A 10,086-nucleotide genomic window follows, 5' to 3' on the forward strand; every position below is an offset into this window, starting at 1 on the left:
CTGTTCATACGCGTACATGTAACTATTCGCATAGTTCGGAGCTATGGCTGATCCCATCGCAGTCCCCGTTTGTTGAATATAGAAAGATTTCTCAAAACGAAAATAATTGTTACTTAACGTAAACTCAAGACATTCCAAAAGGAACTCGATGGGAGGTCCATTGTATTGGTTAGATTGAATGAGTGTCTGTCTCATGGCATCCACCCCCTCAGAATGAGGTATAATCGTGTATAAATTTTTCACGTCTACAGTTGCCAGAGTGATAGGGCCCTCAGGGAGGGTAATGAGTTTGAGTTTTGAGAGAAGATCTTGTGTGTCTTTGAGACACGTAGGTATTGATAACGTAGGTATTTTGCAGTGGTGATCGATAAATTTGGCCAACGGTTCCAGTACCCCTCGTTTGGCAGAGACGATGGGACGTCCGGGGGGATTATGAGCATCTTTATGAACCTTAGGTAAGGTATACAGTAAGGGAATTTTGGGATGTAGATCCATCAAATAATTAGCAGTTTGATCGTATATATATATATATAATATAAATCAGTTGCGGATCCAGAGCCTGATCTCAGGAGGGGCACCTATAGATTATTTAAAGAAATAATCCATGCACAATAACCACTACTGCTCTGTGTAGTGGGTATGGTGCCAGGAGTGCCGGGACCCGCTCCCAGAGTAAGTAGTCAAACCGTTTAAGTACAGTTTGACAACTTACCTGGGGTCTGCTGGGATATGGGGCTGTAGTAGGGTATAGGAGCAGTGGTGCAATGTGTGAGGGGTGCAATGTGTGTGAAAGGTTCAGTGTGTAGGGTGCGTGGGGCAATGTGTGTATGGGTGGCTGTGTGTGTAGGGGAATGTGTGTATGGGGGTCTGTGTGTGTGTATGGGGGGGCAGTGTGTGAATGTGTATGGTGTGTGTGGGCAGTGTTTGTATGGGGCTAGAGTTCACTCTCACCACTTGGACCACCAGGAATCCCTGGTGGTCGCAGTGGTGAGAGTGAACTCTAGCCCGTAGCTCCAGGGCTAGAGTTTCCCTGTGGCAATCTCCCTCCCCCTCTGTCTCTCTCTATTCACCCCTCTTTCTCCCCTTGTGTCTCACTCTCCCCCCTCTGTCTCTTTCTCCCTCCTTTCCCTGTGGCACTCTCCCTCCCCCTCTGTCTCTCTCTATTTACGCCTCTTTCTCCCCTTGTGTCTCACTCTCCCCCCTCTGTCTCTTTCTCCCTCCTTTCCCTGTGGCACTCTCCCAACACCTCTGTCTCTCTCTATTCACCCCTCTTTCTCCCCTTGTGTCTCACTCTCCCCCCTCTGTCTCTTTCTACCCCCTTTCCCTGTGGCACTCTCCCTCCCCCTCTGTCTCTCTCTATTCGCCCCTCTTTCTCCCCTTGTGTCTCACTCTCCCCCCTCTGTCTCTTTATCACTCCTTTCCCTGTGGCACTCTCCCTCCCCCTCTGTCTCTCTCTATTCGCCCCTCTCTCCCCCCTTGTGTCGCACTCTCCCCCCTCTCCCTGTGGCACTCTCCTCCCCTCTGTCTCTCTCTCTATTCACCCCCCCTCTGTCTCTCTCTCTATTCACCCCCCCTCTGTCTCTCTCTCTATTCACCCCCCCTCTGTCTCTCTCTTTATTCACCCCCCTCTGTCTCTCTCTCTCTATTCACCCCCTCTGTCTCTCTCTCTATTCACCCCCCTCTGTCTCTCTCTCTCTATTCACCCCCGTCTCTCTCTCTATTCACCCCCCTCTGTCTCTCTCTCTATTCCCCCCTCTGTCTCTCTCTCTCTATTCACCCCCCCTCAGTCTCTCTCTCTCTATTCACCCCGCCTCTGTCTCTCTCTCTCTCTATTCACCCCCCGTCTCTCTCTCTATTCACCCCCTGTCTCTCTCTCTATTCACCCCCCTCTGTCTCTCTCTCTATTCTCCCCCCCCCTCTCTCTCTCTATCCACCCCCCCTGTCTCTCTCTCTCTCTATTCACCCCCTCTGTCTCTCTCTCTCTATTCACTCCCCCCTCTGTCTCTCTCTCTATTCACTCCCCCCTCTGTCTCTCTCTCTCTATTCACCCCCTCTGTCTCTCTCTCTTCACCCCCTCTGTCTCTCTTCACCCCCCCTCTGTCTCTCCCTCTCTTCACCCCCTCTGTCTCTCTCTTCACCCCCCTCTGTCTCTCTCTCTCTTCACCCCCGTCTCTCTCTCTCTTCACCCCCCGTCTCTCTCTCTCTTTTCACCCCCGTCTCTCTCTCTCTTCACCCCCTCTGTCTCTCTCTCTCTTTTCACCCCCCTGTCTCTCTCTCTCTTTTCACCCCCCCTCTGTCTCTCTCTCTATTCTCCCCCCCACTTCCATCCCCCCCCCCACCTGAGAGGAGTCAGGGGGCCGGCTGCATTGCATGCTGCAGCCTCGCCGGTCCGGCAGCACTGTTAATGCTGAGGGCTGAAGGGGGAGGGAGCATATCTCTACCATGATCCCTCGCGGTTCCCACAATCCCCAGCGCGGATGCTGCTGGGGATTGTGGGAACCGCGAGGGAGCATGGTAGAGAGACATGCTCCTCCCTCAGCCCTCAGCATTAGGTGTGCCGCCGGACCGGTGAGGCTGCAGCGTGCAATGCGGCCGCCTGCCGGCCGGCCCCCTCAAAGTGTGTGCCACCGGACCGGCCACCCGGTGGCACATATATTGCCAGAGCAGCCCCCAGGTGCCGCGGCCCACCGGGAAATTTCCCGGTTTCCCGGTATCCCGGTGGGCCAGTCCGGCCCTGATTGTTGACTTGAAAGGGTTATAAAAGTATCTCCAAAAGCCTTGCTGTTCATCAGTCCACGGTAAGACAAATTGTCTATAAATGGAGAAAGTTCAGCACTGCTGCCACTCTCCCTAGGAGTGGCCGTCCTGTAAAGATGACTGCAAGAGGACAGCGCAGACTGCTCAATGAGCTGAAGAAGAATCCTAGAGTGTCAGCTAAAGACTTACAAAAGTCACTGGCAAATGCTAACATCCCTGTTAGCAAATCTACAATACGTAAAACACTAAACAAGAATCGTTTTCATGGGAGGATACCACAGAGGAAGCCACTGCACAAGAGCACCTGGATGTTCCACAGCAGTACTGGCAAAATATTCTGTGGACAGATGAAACCAAAGTTGAGTTGTTTGAAAGAAACACACAACACTATGTGTGGCAAAAAAGAGGCACAGCACACCAACATCAAAACCTCATCCCAACTGTGAAGTATGGTGGTGGGGGCATCATGGTTTGGGGCTGCTTTGCTGCATCAGGGCCTAGACGGATTGCTATCATCGAAGGAAAAATTAATTCCCAAGTTTATCAGGACATTTTGCAGGAGAACTTAAGGCCATCTGTCTACCAGCTGAAGCTCAACAGAAGATGGGTGTTGCAACAGGACAATGACCCAAAGCATAGACGTAAATCAACAACAGAATGGCTTAAACAGAAGAAAATACGCCTTCTGAAGTGGCCCAGTCAGAGTCCTGACCTCAACCCGATTGAGATGCAGTGGCATGACCTCAAGAAAGTGATTCACACCAGATATCCCAAGAATATTGCTGAACTGAAACAGTTCTGTAAAGAGGAATGGTCAAGAATTACTCCTGACCGTTGTGCACGTCTGATCTGCAACTACAGGAAACGTTTGGTTGAAGTTATTGCTGCCAAAGGAGGTTCAACCAGTTATTAAATCCAAGGGTTCACATACTTTTTCCACCTGCACTGTGAATGTTTACATGGTGTGTTCAATAAAAACATGGCAAAATTTCATTATTTTTGTGTTAATAGTTTAAGCAGACTGTGATTGTCTATTGTTGTGACTTAGATGATGATCAGATCACATTTTATGACCAATTTGTGCAGAAATCCATATCATTCCAAAGGGTTCACATAATTTTTCTTGCAACTGTATATGTATAATATATTATAAAATGCTTTAATTAATTTATAATATTTGTATAATATATATATATATTTTTTTTTTTTTTACTTTTTAGCAGCCTGGGGGACTGTCTGACAGCTCAGACAGTCCTCATGCTGGCAGCACCTAGTCTCCTATTGCGGCGATGTGATCATGGTGATCACATGGCCCTGGAGGACCGGGGTGGCTGTAGCTACTGCAGGGGGACTGCAGGGGTTTCCGGCAGTCCCCCCCCCCGACTGTGATCGCCGCGAATCGCTGGTCCAGCTAAGTCCAGGGCTCCAATTTGCCGCGGTCATACTAGGTACATCCATGGTCCTTAACGGCCGTTTTTTTGTAGAACATACTTAATACGTCCACGGTAGTTAAGGGAATATATACATATATATATATATATATATATAATTTCATTCTAAGTGTATTTTGATATATATATTTATTTATATATATATATATATATATATATATATATATATATATATATATATATATATATAGCAAAAAGGAATGGCTGCTCACCGTACTTAAAAACAATTTTTTTTTATTGAATTATGTTAAAAATCTACCAACGTTTCAGTCCCCGTTCAGGACTTTCTTCAGGGTCTGAATAACAGGACAACAAATATTATACATACAGGCAAACATTATATAGTCATATAATTAGTAAAGAAACTCAACCAGGTGTCTCTCACCTGCCATCCATCGAGACCATTGTGACTTCCGAATGTGCGCGCGCACACACTTGCGTGCCCCGCCCACCGTGCCGGCGACGGTACATGTGTATTGCTCCTAATCACCATGGTGACCATGTAAACAAAACTCCCTCCGATGTGAATCAGACTTAAAGAGACAAGGGGATACTTAGTGGTAATAATATTATGCAAAACAAAGTACATTGGTAGCACAGGTGAAACATCATGAATTAAGTAAAGTGCAAATGTGTATGCTAGAAACATAATGCAAATTCCATGTTTAAAGTGACAATTGTAGATGATATACAATTAGAAAAATCATTTAAGTTGGTATAGTGAAGATTCATTCACAAAGGGATGTAAAAACACCCTTTTAAATGTGGATTCAGTGACTGTAAAGTGCTGTCATGCAATATAATAATAAAGTGCTGTGCAAAAAAAACAACAAAAATAATATCCAATGAAACTTAAAATCTATAAAGAAAGATAAATACATATCCACAATCTATAATCTAATATCTATATACAAGTAACACATTCCAAACATTATGTCTAATGTCTTAAGGGACTTTTTAGACATATTTTCTTAAAATTTAAGAGTAACAAACAGGCGATACTAGAGGAAAGCATGATACGTTATGTGTCTATATATATATATATATATATATATATATATATATATATATATATATATATATATAAAAACGAAAAAAAAAACTGCACTCACGCTTAGTGGATTTCAACGCCGGGTACATACACCAGAGCTCCAATATCAAAATACAGTTTGAATAAAATTATTATTTAAATAATTTTTACAGTTTTTTATTTATTTTTTATTAAATATGATTTATTTTTTATAATAATATATATACACAAAATATATAGTTAGTATATATATTGTATATATACACGTGTGTAATTTTACTCTAAGTGTATTTTTCTATTAATATATGTATATATTATTATAAAATACACTTAGTATTACATTATATGAGAGAGATATCTAAATATATATATATATATATATATATATATATATATAAATCTCTATATCATCTTTTTTTTTACTTTATTAACTTTATTATTTATTTATTTTTTACTTTTACCCTTGCTGGCAACACTGTGGACACCTATTGTGACCATGTGACCGCTCTTTTAGACATGGCTCCATGGGGTGGTCCTAATTTGCAGAGGGGGACTGTCTGGGCTGTTAGACAGTCCCCCCAGTGAAGCAGAAGACTGATCGGGGGAAGGGTGGCGATCAGTAAGTATATGGGAGAGGGATGGTAGGGTTTAATTTAAAAAAAAATAATAATTTTAATTTTAACTGTGTGCCATGACCCCTTGAGGCACTCAGTACAGGCAGAACAGGTAGGCTTCCGATGCTCTGCACTACACTGCCGGGCTCCACGTGGCTCAGAGGGGGAGCGATCACTCAGGGACAAGGCAGTGAGGGGGGTATTGCAGCGATGCCTCGACATCAAGGCATCGCTGCAATAACATTAGAGCTGCTGGAAGCGATCATGATCACTTTCAGCGCTCTAATTCCCCGTGGATGTATCAGTTACGTCCGCGGTCATTAAGGACCATTTTTTGTCGGACGTACCTGATACGTCCTTGGTCATTAAGTTCATTGCTTTTTTGCAAGCATTATTGGCTTCCTTATATCTTATATAGGATGCCTCTGATTTGTCAGATTTAAATGCTTTAAATGCCCTTTACTTATTTTTAATCTCTTGTACTTCTCTACTAAGCTACATTGGTTTCAATTTGTTTCTTTCATATTTATTACCCAATGGTAAATACTGAGAAATGTACCTTTCTAATATTTGTTTGAAGAGCTTCCATTTATCTTCACTGTTTTTTTCACTAAGGAGTTTATGCCAGTCGATATGTTGTAGAGCTGCCCTTATTGAAATTGGCTATTTTGAAATTATACGTTATAACCTTCTGAAAATATATTGTTCCTTAACTAATTAAGCTGGCTGGCGATTAGAAGGCTGAAGTTTTTTAATGGGATCATTGTATATAGCTGTTGGAACTTTTTTTTTTTTTTTTTGGCTGTGCCTTCCTCCCTTTTTTCTTTTTCTTTTTTTTTTTTTCCCTTTGGCGGTTTAATTAAATGCTGTCAAACTTTACTTCAGGGAAAGTTTAAAGGCTATATTCAACTGCTGACCTCATTAACATGTAATGGGATGGCTGAGAGTGTTACTAGTTGGACTAATATCTGTTCTGGGATTGTAATACAATATTGTGAAAAGTTGACTTTTTGAAGTGTATTGCTTCCTATCGAATTAAGCCGGTTGGCTATCAGAAGCCCAAGAGAGTTTCTGCCTGGGAACACAAATCATCAGGTTATAACTACCAAGTTCACAGTCGACCAACAAGGAAATCATTTAGATTTTTCTGCTTTCTAAATTCTTCTTTGAGCTTCATACATAACTAAATAAAAGAAAAAAATATATTTTTGGAGAGAAGGCAAGGGTCAGGCTGAAGCCAACACACAATCACCCCTGGTGATTATTTCCAATTAATGAAAAAAATTGAAAAATTTGAGTCATTATATATAATTAGTAGATCAGAGATCTGAAAAAGACAGCTCTCTATAATGAGAGTTAGATCCTGAATCACCGTAAAATCAATAGAGCCGATATACACTTAATTGAGGGGTTATTTAACCATCATACAACTGAGCTTGTCTTTTTTTTTTTTATCATTTAAAGGGGAAATAAAGGAAGAAAACAAATGGCTACAAAAAAAAAATCTTAAACATGGAAACAGAAAAGAAAGAGAAAAGAAAACTGAATCGAAAGGAGATAAACTAATGTCTCTCTAATTTCTTTTCAACAGCGCAAGATAACACGACTAGAAGAATGTCAGTATGAGATCTTAAGCCATAGTAATGAAGAGCCCAGCCCACTATTAGTTATGGAGAAGCCTTTCCTTCTCTAAAAAAAAGTGCTAGCTGTCTCTACAAAAGATCTTCAACATCTTGACCAGGCGCATTTGAATGCATGTTTTGATATACAACTTGGCAAAAAACAAAAAAAATGAGATCCATATTACAACAGATGAATTCAAAGTGGAATTGCTGAAACTTACAACTAAAATGTTTAAAAGAAAAGCTGGAAATGTCTGTATTACAGCATAATCTACAACAAGACAAGATTTCCCAACTTGAACACAAGATGGAACAACTTGAAACTAAACTAGCCGATTATGAAGATAGATCTCGACGCAATAATATACGTATAAGAGGCATTCCTGAAAACATTTTGACGGAGAATCTGGAGAAATATATGGAGGAATTTGTTTTATTCCTAGATCTACAAATGGATAATAAAGTGAACTCCATTGAAAGAATTCACAAGATACGGAAACCTGACTCCCTCCCGGTGCATGCCTCAAGAGATGTTATAACATGCTTATATTCCTTTAAATTTAAATCATCTATTATCTCCGCCATGAGACAGAAATCTTTGAAAGGCTCCAAATACGAATTGATAAAGATATTTAATGATCTTTCATCCGCTACCAGACTTAAACGAAGATCATTACATCCTCAAACTGCAACTCTAATAAAGAATGATATAAAATACTCCTTGTCCTTTCCAGTGGGCCTTAGACTAAGTCATGATGACAAATCTGGATTCTTTAAGAATTCACTCTCTCTTCAAAAATGGTTACAATCAAATAATATAGAATGATCTCATCCAAATGCGGATTTTAAGCTTGTGTATTTTTCCATTTTTTTAAAGTGGTGCACGTAGACACTCTATGATATTTGTATATAGGCCTGGCTCATTCTAGCTCTCATGAAGGGGTCTATATACACTCTTACTCTAAATCACTTTTTGCACTAGAACATTAACTGTTCACCTAACATATTAGGGTACCTTTTAGTATTATTGGCTCTAGAATATATATCTATATAATAGTAAGATAATAACAACAAAGTGAGTATCTAAATATTAAGTATCTAAATATTAAGCAACACAGTACATGGAACTGTTAGCTTAGGCAATGTATACAATGTATCGCTTGTAGACTGAAGCAATAAAAACTGGATCTATTAATTAAAAATGCCAGTTTATGTCACACTTAAAAATGTAAGTTAATATGGTTGAAATGGTTGTATCTTTTTGAAGATTTGTAATTTTAAGTTGCAGGTGGTTAGACGTGGTGTTATTGGTAGTGAATTAATTAGGTTGTAACAAGATTAGTGTTGGTTTCGAATGGATTGGTGTCTAGAATGTCTAAAAGTGTGTGAAATTTAGGACCGTCAATAGGAAGCCTGGTAGTGGTAGTGGGTTTATCTAATGGTTGTATGCCTTTCAAAATGTTCTTAATGGATTAGGTAGATATGAAGGGGCTTGTGCTAAGGTAGGCACTTAGAATGTGATGTTGAATTCCTGTGAGATAGAATTTTATAGTGTTTAATGATTGTGACAAATTGCACTTCACCACTGGGTTTTGGAGAGGCCTGCTTGCCAGCCTCTGGCCCTGTGACTATGGCCCCTGGGGTGTATTGCCGTTTAGAAACTCTATTTGGGCTTATTTGATTTTAATACACTGTTTCTGGCCCTTTAAATTAGCATTTTCAAAGTGGCACTTTGGATACAGCCGAAGTGCCGAAGTAGACGAAGTGACCGCCATTCGACATACAAACACAAGGCGTTCAGCGGTGTTTGATCGTCGAGTTCATGGAACTCAAATCGGACACGCAATGGCACGAACACCGCTGAACTTTACATTCTCCAAAACTTCGACTGGGAGTCGAACCGCGTTCAACAATTCGAACGCCACTTTAATTTTGACTTGAACGGCCCCCGTTCGTGTATTCAAACGGAACTTAGTAATGGAAATAGACCTCCCGCACAGCCTAATTCTCTGCAACTGTTTTGGGCATGAAAATGTGCGTGCGTGCAGTCGGTCAAATGTGACTTCCACAAAACTTTTGAACCCCTGCTTAACCATCATAAAAACAAACAAATCACAAAAACTATATTTTTTATTAAAAATCTAAAGAATACAGAAAAAAATAAATCTATAATAAAATGAGAAAGATATATGAATACATATTTTACAATGAATAAATGGGGAGACAAACTTGCAGATTTGGAAGAACAACTCATAGTCTTTGCTTACAAGAAACATTCTTTAAAATTACCCATAGATGGTATCTCACTCCGCATAGAATAAAAAAAATGCAAAACTAGATACTCGGAAAAATGTTGGAGATGTATAGAAGGATGAGGTACCCTTTACCACATGTGGTGGGAATGTGAAGATTTAGCAGGAATCAAGAAGCATATTTTAAACATATTCATACAGGTAGGTATATCTCTAACAAGGTTATTGCCTCAAACTTTCATATTTGATTTAGATTTCCCAAACTGCAACTCTGAACAGAAAATCTTACTTATTCATATTGTAATGGCAACCAAACTTATAATAGCCAGAAAATGGAAAATTCCAACAGCACCATGTTGG

The sequence above is a fragment of the Pelobates fuscus genome, chromosome 4 (assembly GCF_036172605.1).
Source record: "Pelobates fuscus isolate aPelFus1 chromosome 4, aPelFus1.pri, whole genome shotgun sequence".
Taxonomy (NCBI): Eukaryota; Metazoa; Chordata; class Amphibia; order Anura; family Pelobatidae; genus Pelobates; species Pelobates fuscus.